Source organism: Choloepus didactylus, chromosome 6, assembly GCF_015220235.1.
Source record: "Choloepus didactylus isolate mChoDid1 chromosome 6, mChoDid1.pri, whole genome shotgun sequence".
NCBI lineage: Eukaryota > Metazoa > Chordata > Mammalia > Pilosa > Megalonychidae > Choloepus > Choloepus didactylus.
In genome coordinates this window covers 28,856,368-28,877,715 of record NC_051312.1, presented here as the reverse complement: position 1 = coordinate 28,877,715, position 21,348 = coordinate 28,856,368, and the positions used below count along the sequence as shown (strand labels likewise).

Sequence of the window (21,348 nt, the reverse complement as noted above, 5' to 3'; positions counted from 1 at the left end):
ATAGTGAGCAGACATCAGGAATGGAAAAAGAGCCAGAGAATAAGATTGAAAAATATATGTAGAGTAGAGGTGAGGAAAGTGTTATCAAGGATCATTTGACCAAGCTTTCATCACAGAGTTCAACTGCTTTCCCCCAATCCCCAGCACTATCACTTACCCCTAAACCAGAGAGATGTGCCATTGTGGGTCATGAGTAAGGGTTGCTATAGGTCATAACAACACGGTACAATGGTGTAGAAGCAGCCCTGAATTACACACTGTTCCTGAAACATCACTAACAACCTTAAACTCTTCAAATGAGGGCACACCATAGAACAGAATCTTCTGGGCTGGCCTGAACACCATGGCAAAGTTACCATACTCTTCTGTGATGACAGTAGCTTTGGAGAGACAATGTGCTTTCGGGTGGAGGTCAGGGAAGGTTTAGGACACATGGCCCACAATAACTCTTCATTTTGGAAATACTCTTCAAGGGCTCCAATGACTTTTAGGAGACAACGTGATTATAGAGTCCACCAAATCAGTGTTCAGAAGGTGATATGAAGAACATATTTTAGACTTACCATTTATGAGCTAAGCTGAGCAAATATATGACTTCCAATGAAGTATGTTGTTCATATGTTCAACTGTAATTTACATAGAAGGTGAATCATATGAAGTCTGGATAAAACTTTCAAACTATACTTTATGGTGGTTTAGTGATGCTGTCTATCATAGGAGGTTATGGGGGGTGGGGAGTTTATGGAGAGAGGATAGTCTCCCTGTGGCCCAACTTCACATGGTTCCTCCCAAGAGGCAATGGTTTGGACAAAAACATGGTCTATGGCACAGGAAGGTATATGTGGGAAAATAAAATGAGTGGAGATTCTCAACTGAATTCCTGAAAAATCCTTTATGGAAGAAACTATTCCTGTGCTGTGAGAGAGAAATGCTTCTGAGGTCATCACCATTAAAACAGGTTCTCATTTGGAAAAGCATGTGTTTAATGTTTCTCTTTTTACTGCATTGTATATTTATAGTAATTCCAACAAGTGTTTAAAATTTCTGAGGAAATTTCCAGCCTCATGAATGCCAAGGAAACCCTTGCTTCCAGGCCAATCCTGAAGGACTGCCCAATGAGCCAATAAGATAAGATAATGAGAAGGCAAAAGCCAACCATGGGGTCAATTAGTTAAATGGCAACTTACTGGAAATACAGGTGAGGAAACAGGATTCCCTTCTCCACGTAATTTGCTTAAGCCCATCTCTTCAAGAGGCATGAACATCTTTGAAACCAGTTAAAGAAACAGAGGTGAACTATTTATGGTAGGAAAGAGTCCTGGCCCTACAAGTTACCTGCTGTGTTAACTTAAACAAGTTTCTTAATCTCTTTAATTTTCAGTTTCTCTTTTAAGAAATAGCAGTTAAATAATCACTTATTTTACCATTATTAATATTATTCTCCCATTTCTATTCACATATATATTTTATGTCAATGTAGAAAGGAGGAGAGGTGAGAGAGGTAAAAAATTAAAATAATCATTGAATACTTGTCTTTTGTATATTCTTCAATTTTTAAGGATATGTCTGACACTTTACACACTTCTCTCAGGGATGAAAATTTGATTTATGCTTTTGAATGTCATTGAAAGCTATTAAAGTTTGGCTAGATACAAACTTAAATTCCTTCCTTAGGGAACATATTAGTACTCATAACTTTGACCTTAGAATTACCTGCTTAGCAAGCCACAGGATGCCATCAATGCAGTTAAATTGAAAGTTTGGGTTGGAGAAGGGGAGTGAGAGGTAGAAGACAGAAATGGATATGGGAGAATGGCATAAATGGATTGTTCCATGCTTGGCATATATACTGGCAACCAGCAGTCCAAAATGTTGCAGAGAAATATCTTGGATAAAAAAAAAATGAAGTACTGCAAGAATCTTGAGGAAGCTTTTCAGTAATTCATTTCAAAACTCAGAGCTTTAACTTCACTATCAATTAAATGAGCATAAGAAGGCTTAGCTTTCAAAACTATTTGAAAGACTAAAAGAGATAGTATATGAAAAGAAAAATTTCCTGGCTTGAAGTGCAGAAGAAATATTTATATTTTTATTAATCTTCCTTAAACATATCAAATTGAGGCCAAGAGAAGAGGAATACCTCATACAAACTCACACAGCTAATTGGTATCACAACTGAGTTTAAAATCAAGTTTTGTTAATGACACTCTAAAGCTCTTTTCTTTTAGTAACATAGCACACTAATGCCATAAACTCCCTTAGCCTGGGAAATAAGAAGAGCCAATGAATGAGCCCCTGCATCAGACTTCCCACTCAAAAGACCCTAAACCTACTCCCAGCTCTGAGGAAATGATCAAGCTTCCCAGTTGTGAGGGGAAAATTTTGCAGAGAGAAGTTTCATGGATCATTGAACTGCCCAAAGGTGGGACACTGAATGAATGATCTCTTGTTCCTTCAAGCAATGAGGTGAACTAACCATGAGTTCTCATTAAATAATCATTGTAGATTAAATGGCATGATTATCTCCAGGTTTTGAGAAAGCAATGCTGGGTTTTACAGAAACAGTCAACTGTGGTCATTCAATCACAGGAAATGTAGAATAGTGAATGGATTACAACTGAGGTTTGTACTATTTGAGGTTTTAATCCAATTCTTTTTTACATGTAATCTTGGAATAAATTAGAGCCCTACTTTAAACACTGTCCAATATAGTTGTTTGTTACCAACATGAGGTTTCCAGAGAAAAATTAAGAAACACTGGCCTGATTCACCTGGAAATGTGGTTAGTGGGCATATTGTATAAATACATATGAACCAAAAAATGTGACAACCACAATAAAATGTACAGTGTGGGTGGAGAGAGCTTTCCTCCTTTCATCTTTCTCAGAGAGTTTCACACAACTACATAGAAGATAAAGAGAATTATGAAACACACCACACATGTGGCTATACCATTGGAACAACAAGCAAATTTATGTGGTAAGTTTCAACAAGGTTTGAAATCACAAAAATAGCAATGAAATACACTGTGGTCACAGAAGGGTAATCACAGAGCCAGAGAAAGTTGTACTGGAGAATGGATACAACATCCCTCCCAAGCCAGAACCACCAAGTCCCCACAAACATGCTGTCTCATGATTGTTATGCAGATGGCGGCAAATGATCCAAGGCAAGAGTTTGAGCACACTGTCATCACAGAAAATCTCTACTGAGATTTTCTCTTTCTTCTTGAGTCATTGTAGGTAGTTTACATGTTTCCAAGAATTTGTCCATTTCATTTTAAGTTATCTAGTTTGTTTGTGTACAGGTGTTCATAGGATCATCCTGTATGCCTTTTTATTTCTGCAGAATCAATGATAATGTCCTCTTTTCTTTTCTGATTTTAGTTATTTGTGTCCTCTTTATTTTTTCTTTCTTTTTTTGCTTTGCCAGTCTGGCTAAAGTTTTTTGATTTATTGATCTTTTTAAAGAACCAAGTTTTGGTTTTGTTCATTCTCTGTATTGTTTAATTCTCTATTTCATTTATCTTTAATCTTTGTTATTCTTTCCTCTTTCTTGCTTTGGGGTTAGTTTGCTCTTTTTTTGTAGAACCTCCAGTTGTATGGTTAGGTCTCTGATTTCAAAGTTTTCTTCTTTTTTAGTATAATCATGTAGAGCTATAAATGTCCCTCTTAGAGCTTCCTTTGCTGCATCCTATACATTTTTATATGCTGTATTTTTGTTCTTATTCACCTCAAGACATTTTCTGTTTTCCCTTGTGATTTCTTCTTCTACCCAATAGTTGCTTGAGCATGGGTTGTTTAATTTCCAGATATTTGACAATTTTCCAGTTTTTCTCTTTAATATTAACTGCTAGCTTTATTCCATTGTGGTCAGAAAAGATATATTGTATGCTTTCAATATTTTAAAATTTATTGTGAATTGTTTTATGTCCTAAGATTTGTTCCTTCCTGGGAATGATCCATGTGCACTAGAAAATAATGTGTATTCTGCTGCTTTGGGGGGGAAGTGTTCTATATTTGTCCATTAGGTCTAAGTGCCATTTAAGTTTTCTATGTCCTTACTTATCTTATGTCTAGATGTTATATCCATTATTGAATGTGGCATATTTAAGTTTCCTCCTACTGTTTTAGAACCTTCCATTTCTCCCATCAAATCTGTCAATATCTGCTTCATATACTTTGGGACCCAACCATTAGGTGCATGTGTATTTATAATTCTTATGTCTTCTTTTTGAAAGTACCACTCAATCAGTGTACTGGTTTGGATGTTGATGTCCCCCCAAATGCCATGTTCTTTGATGCAATCTTGTGTGGGCAGATGCATTAGTGTTGATTAGATTGTAATTCTTTCATTGAGCATTTCCATGGAGATGCGACCCACCCAACTGTAGGTGATAACTCTGATTGGATAATTTCCATGCACATGCGGCCCTGCCCATTCAGTGTGGGCCTTGATTAGTTTACTAGAGCACTATAAAATTTCAGACAGAAGAAGCAAGCTTGCTACAGCCACAAAGGACACTTTGAAGAATGCACAGGAGCTAAGAGTAGAGCTGCAGATAAGAGACAGTTTGAAGATGGCCATTGAAAGCAGACTCTTGCTCTGGAGAAGCTAAGAGAGAACAAATGCCCCAAGAGCAACTAAGAGTGACATTTTTTGAAGAGGAGCTGAGACCTAGAGAGGAACATCCTGGGAGAAAGACATTTTGAAACCAGAACTTGGAGCAGACACCAGCCACATGCCTTCCCAGCTAACAGAGGTTTTTACAGATGCCATTGGCCATCCTCCAGTGAAGGTACCCTTTGTTGATGGACACTTTATGGCCTTAAGACTGTACCTTTGCAACCAAAAAAAAACCACTTTTATAAAAGCCAATCCATTTAAAAGCCATTCCAACATGTTTGATATTTGCAAATACAGTGGCACCCCACTTCTCTGATACCAAAATCTGTTCCGGTTTGCCAATGCTGCCTTTTTGCAAAACACCAGAAATCACAGGGATGGATACTAAGTTTGAATGAATGAAATGGCTCTACTCCCAACCACAACCAACCTGGTCTGGGGCAAACCTAGAGTTAACAATGAGACTTAGGACCAGCACTGGGGACTTAGTTTTTCTTTGTTTGCTATTATTTATATTATCCCAATGCTCTGTCGAATCAGGGACTGGGTTTCAGGCTTCCTTCTCTTCTCTTCATTCTTACACTTTTGCTTGCTCACTCTCTTCTTCTATCAATTTTCCCTAAAATTACTCTTCTCTTCTTGTAACACACGGTCCTGGTAGAGCTCAAACTTAGACTAAAGGCTTAGTTTAATTTTTAAATTTTCTGTGCTTACACAAATGATACAACTACACAAACTGCTTAAGTATAACTTTTCTTAACATATAGACTAAGGATCCACAAAATTTGGCAATTTCAGTGCCATTTTAAAAATTTCCTCAAGAATCCCTGTCTTAACAAATTATAACATTATTTTACTGCTAATTATGTACAAACATAAAAATAGATATTTATGCCTCATAGTGGAAACTCACACAGTTAAGGGAATAGGTTAAATTTCTTATCAGAAATACATTAACAAGGACATAATATCAATATAATTAAAGGTGCCAATTCTGGATATGGCACTAAAGTTTAAAAGAACATATGATGCTTTTTGAGTTTGGCACCTCCAATTGATATTTCTGAAATATTCAGAAATCATAGTACATTAACAATACATTACAGCACATCTGCAATTCATTTGATATCAATGACTCTTACACCTGTCCAGAGTCTGTCAGGATTTTTCTTTTTCTGTCCTAAGTAGAGAAGCACTGATTTTTCCATTATGATAAACAAGAGAAGCAGAAGATGATATGAATGGTTGTCTATATGACCTAAAGCGTATTTCATATATTCATTCATGTTTATTTAGAACAACTTTTTTGACTTTCAACAAATGTATAGAAAATGCCAAATAAAGTTCGCTAAGTGAAAGCACCCACACCCAAGTAACAAACACCAAAATCAAGAAATGTTACAGCCATAATCCTAAAACCTAGAAACTTATTTTGCTTCCTTCTAGTAATGTTTCCAGAAGAGAAAAAATGTTCTATGTTTTTAAACCCATTAGCTTAATCTCTCTTTGATATTTATTTATTAAAATCAGGTAGTACACTCATTTTGTCTATGATTTCTTTCACTTGAAATATATTTGTGTAATTTGTCTATGTGACTGTAGAGATAAAGTTTATTCAGTTTAATTGTGGCATATAATATATATATTATGAATTCCCACAATTTATATTCATTCTAATGTAGATGAACATTTGAATTTTTCCAGATTTTTTTTTTCCTACTTGCTTTCATTGAACATATGTATATTTCTCCATTAGGTATAACTAGCAATGAAATCACTGGGTCTTGGGATATGTGTATTTTCAATTTGAGCAGATAATTCCAAAGAGCATTCCAAAGTGGCCATAATGATTTAAATTTCAACAAGAAATGTATGACAGTTCCAGTTTCTCTACATCTTCCTCAGTAATTAACTTTGTCTGTTATTCCTATTTAAGTTACTTAGTGAGCTAATAGATGTGTATAGGGGTTTCCCATGAGCTTTAACTTTTCATTTCCCTGATTAGTAATGAAGTTACCACCTTTCAATGATTAAGCACCTTTTGATATTCTATTGAGCTTTTGAAGATGGAGGTTTTACTGTAAACTTTTTCCTCATTTTTTTTCCTTTCTTGAAATCTTTGGGTGACAATGGTATATCTCTTCTTGAAATTCCTGGAAGAAATGAACATCAGAACCATCTGGCTTGAAATGGTCTTTGTGGAAGCTTTCTAAAAATAGATGTAACTGCCTTAACAGATATAACAAAAATGTCTTCTCTAGGTCTATTGGCATGTGAGTTACATGAGCAAAAACAACCTTACTTAAGTGTGAGCAGTATACAGAGGGGAGAACAAAGAAAGCAAGATGGTAAAGAAATGTTCAGCCTAGAGAATGAGAATATAGGAGATTCTGTTTATTGTTAGATCCTGTGGTTCCAGAAGATCTAATGAAAAGGGATGTGGTGAGATGAGAGTTAAGATGAAAAGTGGTCTCACCTAGCTGATAGGAGTTTAACATTCAATCTTAAAGCATCCTTATTAAAAAAAAGCTAGCATTCCCTAATATTACAGAGAGTCATTCAATCTCTTCAAATACTGAGAACTCACAACAGTTATGGATTAGCTAATAGATTTTTTGAAATGTTGAGATCTACTAGAATGTGAACTCTGAAGATAGGAATTTTTTTTATTATTTTTTATGGCTACCAATAATAGCACTTGGCACAAGATGTGGAATAAAAAAAAAATCTGTCAGATTGAATCGATTTTGAGTACAAAATGCTTCTGTGGATTTTCTTTATGCTAGATGCTTTTTTCAGAGACTGTTAGACATCCACTAAAACCCATTCTCCCCTTCATCAGTAACAAAGCATGCCTGGGTTTAAGGTATTCAAATTCTAATGTTGTGAGTTTTGATGGTTGATGCAAAACCATAATCTTTATGGAAAAAATCCTCAAAATGCACCTTCTACTGGACTTCTGACTGTCTCTGGTATGGGCAACTACTGTCACCAGGAAATTCCACAAACGATTTTTATTTGAAATTCCCCAACTCCTTGTAACAAGGTGCATCTCTGTGACTAAATTCTTGTCAATGATCTGTGAGCAGAAGGATGTGGGTAACTTCCTAGCTGAAATCTAAAAGGTTGAAGGTTCACTCCTCCAAATGTATTTTCTCTTTTTCTCAACTGAAACCGAGGATGTGGTTTAACAACTGCATCTAATAGTTCCCTATGGCAGTATTTTACAAATGGGGATATACATATGAACCAACTAGGCTGAAATTCAAATTATGATTCATTATTTCTGGAGTGCAGCCAGAATTCTGCATTTCTCATGAGCTTCAGGAGATAGCAGTGATGTTAATATATGAATCACATGTTTAATATGAAGGCCATAGAGAAGGATAAAGAAATAGATAGGAAGGAAACTGAGTCCATGAGTGAAGAAGAGAAGTTGCCAGGAAGATAATCTGTGAGCACAAGAGAAAGTCCAGTTAGGTAACATAATCATGGAAGTGACACTGCATTACATTTGCCATATTCTGTTGTTTAGTGGCAAAACACATATCACACCCACAGTAAAGGGGAGGGGGTGAAACAGGTTGTGAGTAATGAGGCAGGAATATTTATGAGCATTATTAGAATCTATTCAGGCTCACCTTGGTCATTAATCACTATATGTATTGCCAGTGAAAATTGTCCTCATATAAATGCAAATTGCATACCAGGTTATCTTGGTAGGAAAGAAATTTTACAAGGGATGATCTGGTACATTTCAAGAATGAGTAGGCCTTTGACAATCATAATTGACTGGGCCAGAGAGTCCTGCCCACTGCCCAGAGCATCACACTCAGACTTAAGTTGTGTGTTTTGTTTTTATTTTTCCAGTGCATACACAATATACTTAAGTAAACCATTCTTGTTGTACTACACAAATTTTATTCTAAAGGGTATTTCATATTTTCATTTTGAACAATATATAGAACTGTTTTAAAGGAAGAAAATAATCCCAAGGATCCCAGTTTTAATGTAAATGATTAGAAATATGTTACTATTATGGAAGAATACATCAAATGGTTTACAAGTGTCTAATAATTACAATTCTTATAAAAATGTAAAATAAAGCACATTTTCAAAAATAAAAACATCACATTGAAATTTAAATTAATGAAAGTAACTGCAGATGGCAAATAATATAGTTTTTTTTTATTAAATTCAGTTTTATTGAAATACATTCACACACCATACAATCATCCATGATATACAATCCACTGTCCACAGTATGATAACACAGTTATGTGTTCATCACCACAATCTATCTCTGAACATTTTCCTTACATCAGAAAGAACCAGAACAAGAATAAAAAATGAAAGTGAAAAAAGAACACCCAAATCATCCCCCCCATCCCACCCCATTTGTCCTTTAGTTTTTATCCCCATTCCTACCCTCATCCATACACTAGATAAAGGGGGTGTGATCCACAAGGTCTTCACAATCACACTGTCACCCCTTGTAATCTACATTATTATATAATTGTCTTCAGGAGTCCAGACTGCTGGGTTGGAGTTTGGTAGTTTCAGGTATTTACTTCTAGCTATTCCAATACATTAAAGCCTAAGAGGTGTTATCTATATAGTGCATAAGAATGTTCACCAGAGTGACCTCTCAATTCCATTTGGAATCTCTCAGCCACTGAAACTATTTCGTCTCATTTTGCATCCCCCTTTTCGTCAAGAAAATACTCTCAGTCCCACGATGCCAGGTCCACATTCATCCCCGGGAGTCATACTCTGCGTTGCCAGGGAGATTTACACCCCTGGGAGTCGGGTCCCACGTAGGGGGGAGGGCAGCGAGTTCACCTGTCAAGATGGCTCAGTTAGAGAGAGAGAGGGCCACATCTGAGCAACAAAGAGGTACTCAGGGGGAGACTCTTAGGCACCATTACATACAAGTTTAGACTCTCCTTTGTGGTAATGAGCTTCATAAGGGCAAGTCCCATGCTCGAGGGCTCAGCACATCAAACCGCCAGTCCCAATGTCTGTGACAACATCAACACCAGTCCAGGTGAGGATGTCCAACACATCCACACCCTCCCCCAGATCCTCGGGGCTGGGGAGGGGGAGGCTGTAAATATATTTTTTATTATCTGCCCAAATTACTCTAGGATGTGTCACTGTTTCACTACAGCCTATACTAACCTACCGTATCTCACTTCCTATTCAAAGTTCCATGCAATTATGGTGTTTGAACAAATCGACCGTAGAGTTGTACTGTTTAGAAAATTTAGATCCTGTACCAAATAGATATCTATTCCCTTGGTCTCATATGAAAGTTGAAGTTTTAAAACACAATCAGTTTCAACCTTCACCCTTTGGCCTGGCTTGCCCTGGTCTTAACCAGACCTGCTTCATTCACATCACTAATTGAAGTCTGGGCTCTTTTTCAGCTTTTTTTTTTTTTTTGACAGTGGCTGTATGCACTAATACTGACATTCATATCTGCCGAGCTCTAGCTCTGAGTTTCAGGTATCTCAGAGATATGCATTGTTCCAGAGACCAATCAGGTTATACACTAGCGGATCAGCATCTCAAAGTTTAGAGATAGGCCTTACAATTCAGCGATAGAGTTAACTGCTATAAGAGCCTACAATCTAGGGACTATTACAATTATTGTGTCCATGTTAGGCTATGTTCTAAGATTCAATTCTGAGTTTACACATTGTAGTTAGTCCATATTAGTGAGGCATCATCCCTCTCACCATGTTTTCTCCAACACTTTTACTCCTATATATATATTTTCCTACAATTTTATAGAGTTATGTTCACATACCATACATTTATCCACAGTGTACAATCAGTTGTTTATAGTATCATCATAAAGTTGTACATTTATCACCATAATCAGCACTTGGACATACTGATTACTACAAGAAAAATTGTTTTTTTTTTAGCAATAAGAAAAAATGATAAAAAGAAAAATAACATATCATACAATACAATATACTACTAAGGACAGCAAATAACACCACTACCAAGAATCCCATATTACTCCCCTATATCCCCCTCTCATATACATTTAGCATTTGCATATTGCCTTTGTTACATTTAATGGAAGTATATTACAATGTTACTATTGACCATAGACTCCAGTTTGCTTTGATTATGTTTTTTCCTGAATACCATCCCTTTTTCAAATTTCTACATGGTTGACATTCATTTGGTTTCCCACATGCAAAAAACATTTTTATATTTGTATATTTAGTAACAGTCATTGGCCACTCCAGTTTTTTCCGTTATACAGTCCTAGTCTTTATCATCTATCTTTACCTCTGGTGTCATACATTCTCCTATCCCACCTCTTTCAGCTTTACTCACAGACATCTTTGTTCAGTGTACTTACAATACCTTGCTACCATCACACAGTATTATGCTATCTATTTCTGGATCAATGCAATCAATCCTAAACATTCTGTAGTCCTTCAGCATCAAATGGCTGATCTCTGCCCTTTTTCTATCTCCTGGTCACCTGTGTTGTCAGCTTTTAACTCTGAAAGTTTGTTCATTAATGTCTGTTCATATTAGTGAGACCATACAGAATCTGTCCTTTTGTTTCTGGCTAACTTCACTCAACATAATGTCCTCAAGGTTCACCCACATTATTACATGATCCATGTCTTTGTTCTGTCTTACAGCTGCATAATATTCCATCATGTGTATATACCACAGTTTGTTTATCCACTCGTCCTTTGATGGACATTTGGTCTGTTTCCATCTCTTGGCAATTGTGAATAATGCTGCAATAAACATTGGTTTACAAATGTCTGTTTGTGTCTTAAGTTTTAGTTCCTCTGAGTATATACCCAGCAATGGAATAGCTGGGTCATATGGCAAATCAATATTTAGCTTCCCAAGGAACCTCCATACTGTCTTCCAGAGTGGTTGCACCATTCTACATTCCCACCAACAATGAATAAGTGTGCCTCTTTCTCCACATCCTCTCCAGCACTTGTCATTTTCTGTTTTTTGGATAATGGCCATTCTGGTAGGTGTGAGATGATATCTCATTGTGGTTTTGATTTGCATTTCCTTAATAGCCAGTGAAGTGGAGCATTTTTCATATGCTTTTAAGCCATTTGTATTTCCTCTTCAGAAAAAATGTCTGTTCATGTATTTTGCCCATTTTTTAATTGGATTGTTTGTCTTCATGTTATTGAGATGCAGGATTCCTTTATATATTCGGGATATTAAACCCTTATCTGATATGTAGTTTCCGAATATCATCTCCCATTGTGTAGGTTGCCTTTTTACTTTTCTGACAAAGTCCTTTGATGTACAAAAGTGTTTAATTTTGAGGAGATCCCATTTGTCTATTTGTTCTTTGGTTGCTCATGCCTTGGGTGTGAGGTCTAAGAAACCACCTCCTTTCACAAGATCTTTAAGATATTGCCCTACATTTTCTTCTAAGAGTTTTATGGTCTTGGTACTAATGTTTAGGTCTTTGATCCACTTTGAGTTAATTTTGGTATAAGGTGTGAGATGGACATCCTCTTTCATTCTTTTGGAAATGGATATCCAGTTCTCCAAACACCATTTATTGAACAGGCTGCTCTTTCCCAGTTGCTACGGCTTCACTGCCTTATCAAAGATCAGTTCTCCATAGATGTAAGGGTCTACTTCTGAACACTCAATTTGATTCCATTGATCAGTATATCTGTCCTTATGCCAGTACCATGCTGTTTTGAGCACTGTAGCTTTGTAATATGCTTCAAAGTCAGGTAGTGTGAGACCTCCCACTTCATTCCTCTTTCTCAAGACATTTTTTGCTATTCGGGGCACTTACCCTTCCAGATAAATTTAGTTATTGGTTTTTCTATTTCTGTAAAGTAAGTTGTTGGGATTTGAATTGGTATTGCATTGAATCTGTAAATGAGTTTAGGTAAAATTGCCATCTTAAATATATTTAGTCTTCCAAGCCATGAACATGATATGTTCTTCCATTTTTTCAGGTCTTGTTCAATTTCTTTTAGCAGTTTCTTATAGTTTTCTATGTAAAGGTCTTTTGTGTCCTTGGTTAAGTTTATTCCTAAATACTTGATTCTTTTGGTTGCTATTGTAAATGGGATTTTTTTCTTGATTTCCTCCTCTTGTTGCACATTACTTGTGTATAGGAACACTACAGATTTTTGCGTGTTGATCTTGTAGCCTGCTACTTTGCTGTATTCATTGACTAGTTCTAGTAGCTTTGCTGTAGATTTTTCTGGATTACCTACATATAGAATCATGTCATCTGCAAATAGTGAAAGTTTTACTTCTTCCTCTCCAATTTGGATGACTTTTATTTCTTTTTCTTGCCTAATTGCTCTAGCTAGAACTTCCAGCACAATGTTGAATAACAATGGTGATAGTGGGCATCCCTGTTTTGTTCCTGATCTTAGAGGAAAAGCTTTCAGTCTCTCCCCATTGAGTGTGATGTTAGCTGTGGGTTTTTCATATATTGCCTTTATCATATTGAAAAAGTTCCCTTCTATTCCTATCCTTTGAAGTGTTTTCATCAGGAAAGGATGTTGAATTTTGTCAAATGCCTTTTCTGCATCAATCGAGATGATCATGTGGTTCTTCTGCTTTGATTTATTGATGTGGTGTATTACATTAATTGATTTTCTTGTGTTGAACCAGCCTTGCATACCTGGAATAAATCCCACCTGGTCGTGGTGTATAATTCTTTTAATGTTCTGCTGGATTCGATTTGCGAGTATTTTGTTGAGGATTTTTGCGTCTATATTCATTAAAGAAATTGGTCTATAATTTTCTTTTTTTGTAGTATCTTTGCCTGGTTTTGGTATTAGGGTGATGTTGGCTTCATAGAAACAGTTAGGTAGCTTTCCCTCTTCTTCAATTTTTTTGAAGAGTTTGAGCAGGATTGGTACAAATTCATTCTTGAATGCTTGGTAGAATTCACATGTGAAACCACCTGGTCCTGGGCTTTTCCTTTTTGGGAGCTTTTTGATGATTGACTCAATCTCTTTATTTGTGATTTGTTTGTTGAGGTCATCTATTTCTTCTTGAGTTAATGTTGGTTGTTTATGCTTTTCTAGGAAGTTGTCCATTTCATCTAAGTTGTCTAGTATATTAGCATATAGTTGCTCACAGTATCTTCTCATTATCTCCTTAATTTCTGCAGGGTAGGTAGTTATATTTCCTTTCCCATTTCTGATTGCATTTATTTGCATCTGCTCTCTCTTTTTTTATTAGCCTAGCCAGTGATCCATCAATTTTATTGATTTTTTCAAAGAACCAACTTCTGGTTTTCTTGATTCTCTCTATTGTTTTCCTGTTCTCAATTGCATTTATTTCTGCTCTAGTCTTTGTTATTTCTTCCCTTCTGATTGCTTTGGGGTTAGTTTGCTGTTCTTTCTCTAATTCCTCCAGGTGAGCAGTTAACTCTTCAATTTTTGCTCTCTCTTCTCTTTTAATATAGGCAGTTAGGGCAATAAATTTCCCTCTCAGCACCGCCTTTGCTGCATCCCATAAGTTTTGATAAGTTATGTTTTCATTGTCATTTGCCTCGAGGTATTTACTAATTTCTCTTGTAATTTCTTCCTTTATTCACTGGTTTTCTAAGAGGGTGTTGTTTAGCCTCCATATGTTTGTGAATTTTATGACCTTCTGCCTTTTATTTATTTCCAACTTCATTCCATTGTAGTCTGAGAAAGTGTTTTGTATAATATCAATATTTTTAAATTTGTTGAGACTTGCTTTGTGACCCAACATGTGGTCTATCCTAGAGAATGTTCCATGAGCACTTGAGAAAAAAGTGTATCCTGCTGTTGTTGGATGTAGTGTTCTATAAATGTCTGTCAAGTCTAGTTCATTTATCATACAATTCAACTTCTCTGTTTCTTTAGTGATCCTCTGTCTAGATGTTCTATCCATTGATGAGACTGGTGTATTGAAGTCTCCAACTATTATTGTAGAGGTATCTATTTCTCCTTTCAGTGATTGCAGTGTTTGCCTCATGAATTTTGGGACATTCTGGCTTGGTGCATAAATATTTATGATTGTTATATTTTCTTGAGGAATTGACCCTTTTATTAATATATAGTGCCCTTCTTTGTCTCTTTTAATTGTTTCGCTTTTGAAGTCTAACTTGTCTGATATTAATATAGCTACTCCCACTTTTTTCTGGTTGTTGTTTGCATGAAATATCTTTTTCCGACCTTTCACTTTCAGTCTATGTTTGTCCTTGTGTCTAAAGTGAGTTTCTTGTAGACAGCATATAGATGGGTCCTGTTTTTTAATCCATTCTGCCAGTCTGTGGCTTTTTATTGGGGAGTTTAATCCATTTACATTTAGTGTTATTACTGTAAGGACAGTACTTTCTACTACCATTTTGTTTTTTGGAATTTATATGTCATATCTTATTTTTTCCTCTCCTTTTACCTTTCCTGATCATCTTCATTTCTGTACTCTTCTCCAACTCTCTCTCTCCTGTCTTTTCCTATCAGCCTGTAGCACTCCCTTTCATATTTCTTGTAGTGCTGGTGTCTTATTCACAAACTGTCTCAGTGTCTGTTTGTCTGAAAATGTTTTAATCTCTCCCTCATTTTTGAAGGAAAGTTTTGCTGGATATAGAATTTTTGGTTGGCAGTTTTTCTCTTTCAGTATCTTTAATATATCATGCCACTGTCTTCTTGCCTCCATGGTTTCTTCAGAGAAATCTACATAGTCTTATTGACCTTCCCTTGTACGTGATGGATTGCTTTTCTCTTGCTGCTTTCAGAACCCTTCTTTGTCTTTGACATTGAACAATCTGACCAGTAAGTGCCTTGGTGTAGGTCTATTGGGATCTATTCTATTTGGGGTGCATTGTACTTCTTGAATCTCTAATTATCTGTCTTTTATAAGAGTTGGGAAATTTTCAGTGAATATGTCTTCTATTACTCTTTCTGCCCCTTTTCCCCTCTCTTCTCCTTCTGGGATACCCATAACACGTATATTTGTGCGTTTCATGTAGTCACTCAGCTCCCTAAGACCCTGCTCATATTTTTCCATTTGGTTCACCATCTGTTCTTTTGTGTGTATGAATTCGAATGACCTGTCTTCCAGTTCACTGATCCTTTCTTCTGCCTGTTCAAATCTACTGTTGTGTCCCTCCATTGTGTTTTTCATCTCCTCCATTGTGGCTTTCATTCCCATGAGTTCTGCCATTTGTTTTTTTATGTTTATGAATTCTTCTTTATGGTCAGCCAGTGTCTTCTTTATATCCTTCAGCTCTTTTGCTATATCTTCCTTCATTTTATCAAATTTATTTAGCATTAGTTGCCTCCACTCCTGTGTCTCAGCTGAGCTATTAGTTTGTTCCTTTGGCTGGTCCATGTTTTCATGTTTTCTGTTATGGCTTGTTATCTTAAGTTGTCTAGGCATCTGATTTTCTTGATTAGTTTATTTTGGAGCTTGTTTTCTGTCTTTTACCTAGTGGTTTTCTTGTTGGTTGGCTTTGTTCTCTGGCCTCTGTTATTCAGTTCAACTTATTCTAGGCCTCTAACTTAGGTTCTATTTAGTTGATCAGAATTTTTCCCCTCTTGTTTTTTCTGTTTCTTGCTCTGCCTCTGTGTAACCTTTTTGTGGGTGGGTCTCCTCAGATATGGTCAACCCTAGTCAGATTTTCCCAGTCTAGTGAGGCCCAGGTCTCATTGGGAGGGTATGGAGTTTTCCTGAGAATGAGACCCCCCTATGAGGCCTTTAGAATTGGTGTTTTTCCTCTCCTGTCCAGCAGGTGGTGCTGGCCAGTTCTCCTGGTGACTCTGATCCTGTCAGGGGTGTGGCTGACTGAAGTCAGAATCTCAATTCCAGCCCCTAGGGTCTGAATTCCCAGAAGGAGGACTGCCAGTTGAGCTGGACCTCCCTCCACTCTCCCAATCCTCAGAACTCCAGTTGTCTCTCAGGGGCACTATTCCCTTCTCCCCTCTCCTCTTTGGGGCTTCTCCAGGTAGATTCCTTGGTCAGCCTGAGTTGCCAATTAAACACTGGGGTGGAGGCCTTCAGTAGTGAATACAGAATTCAAAGACACTGTGGGTACTCTGTCTCCCCCAAGCCCAGCCTAGTCCCTCAACCTGGGCTTTCCGATAGAAAATAACCACATATATTACTTTTTGATTTAAAAAAAAAAAAATAGAAAAGAAATCAAGAAAAAGAAAAAAGAAGGAAAAAAAAAAAAAAAAACAGTCTCTTTTAAAAGTCTTTCCCCAGCCTGGAAGTTTTGTCAGTGTCAGAATAGAGCATTTAAAGCTATGCTTTGGGCTATTGTCTGATAATTACTCTCCAAGGGCTTCAGTTCCACCCCTGCCAGGGGCTATTGAAATGCAAAAAGATAAGGGATCAGTGAGAAGCCAGAAGGGACAAAATGTAATGGAAAAAAAAATGGCTTTTTTGGAGTCTGGGAGTGGGTGCCTGCTTTTATGTGTCCCCACTTCTCAGAGCCCAGCCCTTCTTTAGCACCCCAGCTCCCAAAGTTAGTTAATTAATTTGTTAATTAATTCTGCAGTTGAGGCTGGGTTGAGTCTCCCTTCTTGCCCTCAGCAGATTGCTGTTTTTTGTTTTTTTTTTTCTCCCCCCTTCCAGGGAGCCAGCAGCAAGACAGTCTGTGAGGTCTGGGTGGGGAGGGGTGCCAGACCCCTGGTCCGGGGAACTTGCAATGTTCGCTGCGATCTCAGCTTTTCCTCCAATTCCAAACTTGTGTCCAATGTGTGACTGGTTACTGGAGACCCCAAAAACACTGCTTCATATAGTTCTTGGGTAATTGCCAGCTGCTCTAGGGAAGAGATGAAATTCTGCTCCTCAGCACTCCACCATCTTGCCCCGCCTTTCTAGTTTTTGAAATGCAATTTTATTGAAATAATTTACATGTCATACAAAGTATACAGTTGTTCACAGAGTCGTCAAATACTTGTACATTCATCAACACAATCAATTGTTGAGCTTTTTCAATATTCCAAAAAGTAACAATAAGAATAAAATAAATGCAAAAAGGAACATCCAAATCTTCCCATATCCCTCCTCCCCCCCACTGTTCATTTACTTTTTGTCTGTATTTTTCTGCTCCTCTTTCCATACACTGGATAAAGGAAGTGTGAGCCATAATGTTTTCACACTTACATGGTCACACAGCATAAGGTTTATACTTATATTATCATCTTTAAGAATCAATGATACTGGATTGCAGTTCAACAGTTTAGGTATTTCCTTCTAGCTAGTCTAATACACTAAAAACTATAAGGGATATCTATATAAGGCATAAGAATAACCTCCAGAAACATTTCTCAACTCCATTTGAAATCTCTCAGCCACTGAAGCTTTATTTTGCTTCATTTCCCTTCCCCCTGTTGATCCAGAAGGCTTTTTCAATCCTATAATGGTGGACTCATCCCCAGGAGTCATGTCCCACATTTCCAGGAAAACCTACACCTCTGGGAGTCATGTCCCATGTAGGGGGGAAAGCAGCAAGTCCACCTGCTGAGTGGGCTTAGAGAGAGAGGCCACATCTAAGCAACAAAGGAGGTTCTCTGGAGGTGACTCTCAGACATAGTTATAAGCAGTCTTAGCCTTTCCTTTGTAGTAACAAGGTTCATAAAGGCAGGCCCCAAGATTGCAGTCTCAGCCTTCTAAATTGTTGGTTCCCAATGCTTGTGTGATTATCAGGAATTCCCCAGGTGGGGAAGTTTAATATTTCCACATTTTCCCCCATCCCTCAAGGGGATTTTGCAAATACATTTTTATTCTCTGCCCAAATTACTCCAGAATATATAGAGGCTTCACACTTACCTATACCAACCAACCAGATCTCTTCCCCTATTCAAAGTTACATGTAATTGTGGTGTTTGAATAAACTGAGCATACAAGATAAATTATCTGATGTGCTACAAACAATATAGATTTTGTACCAAATAAACATCTCTTCCTTTGGGCTGACACAGAAGTCAAAGTTTTAAAACATGGCCAATTTCATCCTCTACCCTTTAGTCTCATCTACCCCAGTCTCAATCAAGTCCATTTTATTCATATCTCCAATCAAAGTTTGATCTCCTTTTCAGCCTCTTTAACAGTTGCTCCATGGTGCAAGGCTGACACTACAGCTGCTTATCTCTGCCTCTGTGTCCCAGGTGCCACAAAAACACCAAAAACTCCAGGGACTGACCAGGTCACACAGAAACAGCTCAGCCTCTCAGATTTTAGAGATAACCATTACAAATCATGAATAGATGTGACTGCTCTAAGAGGTTACAGTCTAGGAAACTTTACAATAAACCTTCCACTGATAACTCATGCTCCCAGATTCAATTCTCAGTTTGCATATTTTTGTTAGCCCATATTAGTGAAGTGTTATATTGTTTGTCTTTTTGTTTCTGGCTTATTTCACTCAACATATTGTACTCTAAGTCCATTCAACTAATTGCACGCCTCACAATTTCATTACTTCTTGCTGCTGCTCAATATTCTACTGAGCAGAATTATGTATACATTAAAATTCACCATTCTGTTTATCAGTAGATGTGCCCTTAGACCAACTCCATCCATCGCAAATCATGAATACTGCCAAAATAAACACCCATGTGCTAATGTTCACTCATGTCCCTGCTTTCAGTTCCTCCAAGTATACACCCCAAAACAGGGTTGCAGAGCCATATGGCAACCCCATACTTAGCCTCCTGTGGAATCACCACACTGTCCTCCAGAAGGGCTGCACTATTCTACTTCCCCACCAAGAGGGGATAGGTACATCCCTTTCTCCTCATTTTCTCCTGCACTTGTATCCCTCTGTATACTTTTTAGCAGTTTTATTCACACACCATACAATCCATCCTAAGTAGAGAATCAATGATTTCCAGTATAGTCACATAAATATGTATTTACCACCACAATCGATATGAGAACATTTTGATTTCTTCCACAAGGAAAGAGGAAGAGGAGAAAAATAATGAAAAATAAAAAAAGGATAGATGAAAAATTTTAAATAAAATAAAATACAATGAAAATGTCATACAACAACAACAACAACAAAAATCCCATACCACTCCCTTATATCTCCCCCTTATAGACATTTAGCTTTGGTATATTGCCTTTATTACGACTAATGAAAGCATATTACAATGTTACTGTTAACTATAGACTAGAGTTCTCCTTTATTGTATTTTTCCCCTATACTATCCAATTTTCAACCTTGCAATGTTGGCATTCATTTGCTCTCCATCATGTAAAAAACATAGTTGTACATTTAATCACCATCATTGACTACTCTAGGTTACGCTAAGTTATACAGTCCCAGCCTTTATCTGTTATCTTTCTTTCTGGTGTTATATATGACCCTAGCCTTACTCTTTCAGCCATTCTCACATTCATCTTTGTTCAGAGTACTTACAATATTGTGCTACCATCACACAATATTGTGTTATCCAATTCTGGATCTATACAATCAATCCTGTTGAAACTTCTGTAATCCTTCAGCATTCTTTTTCAAGTTTTTTTTTCCTTTGATTTCTTGTGTTTATTCACATTTCTGTGTTTGAACAGAGGCAAAAATCTTTCCCAACTTTGTGATCTTAATTAATAGTCTTTGCCAACACTTGTTTAAACATTAAAGTCTCTTCTAAGCCACTAAAAGTTCCAATGGCTGAAACTGGCTTCCCCTCAACCATAATGTAACAGTTTGTTAAGAGTTCCAAAGCATTCAGTGAAGATCCTTTGGAACCAATAAGCAGTTGTCTTTTTACAAGCCTTTCATTTTGTACTAAATAACCTATTTTAATGATGCCACATGCAACATCATCCTGAAAAATTTGGACTGCCTGTTCAAATGAAACACTCCTTGCTAAAAGTTTTACTAGGTCTCTGACCCTAAGCATGATGTATGGATCAAAAGTCTTCTTTGTTGCATGAACTGTCATGCTGCCCTTGATCAGGTCCAGGACTGCTTTAATGTGATATTCATTCAAGGTTCTCTGCACCAATGGCTTACATTCTTTCAAGTAAGCCTCCCTATATTTTGGAAACAAAGATGCAAAACTACTCTCCTCCAAGATCCTTTTAGGATTATCCTCTTTGGAAAAGGCTGTTTCCTTCCAACCATCAGAACAGCAATAAGTTTGGATTCATCTAGGTTCTCCATCTACAGCTTCTCTCTCCCTCATTTTTGAAGGACAGTTTTGCTGGATATAGAATTCTTTGTTGGTATTTTTTCTCTTTCATTATCCTAAATATATCACCAAATTGCCTTCTTGCCTCCATGGTTTCTATTGAGAAATCCACCCATAGTCTCATTGAGATTCCCTTGTATGTGATGGATCAATTTTCTCTTGCTGCTCTCAGAATTCTCACTTTGTCCTTGACACTTGATAATCTTATTAGTAAGTATATTGGAGTAGGTCTATTCTGATCTACTCTGTTTGGGGTATGCTGCACTTCTTGGATCTGTAATGTTATGTCTTTAATAACAGATGGGAAATTTTCAGTGATTATTTCCTCCATTATTCTTTCTGCCCCTTTTCCCTACTTTTCTCCTTCTGGGACACACTTGACATGTATATTCATGTGCTTCATGCTGTCCTTCAATTCCCTGAAGCCCTGTTCTTTTTTCCATTATTTTGCCTATGTGTTTCTTTGTGTGTAGGATTTCAAATTTCCTGTCTTCTAGTTCGTGAATTCTGTCTTCTGCCTCTTCAAATCTGCTGTTGTTTGTCTATATTG

The 21,348-nt window shown here is 37.0% G+C and overlaps 1 pseudogene; it reads right to left on the bottom strand.

Moving 5' to 3' along the window:
- Nucleotides 1-20,118: 20,118 nt before the first annotated feature.
- Nucleotides 20,119-20,770, bottom strand: LOC119536845 (annotated as a pseudogene).
- Between the last annotated feature and the right edge of the window lie 578 nt (nt 20,771-21,348).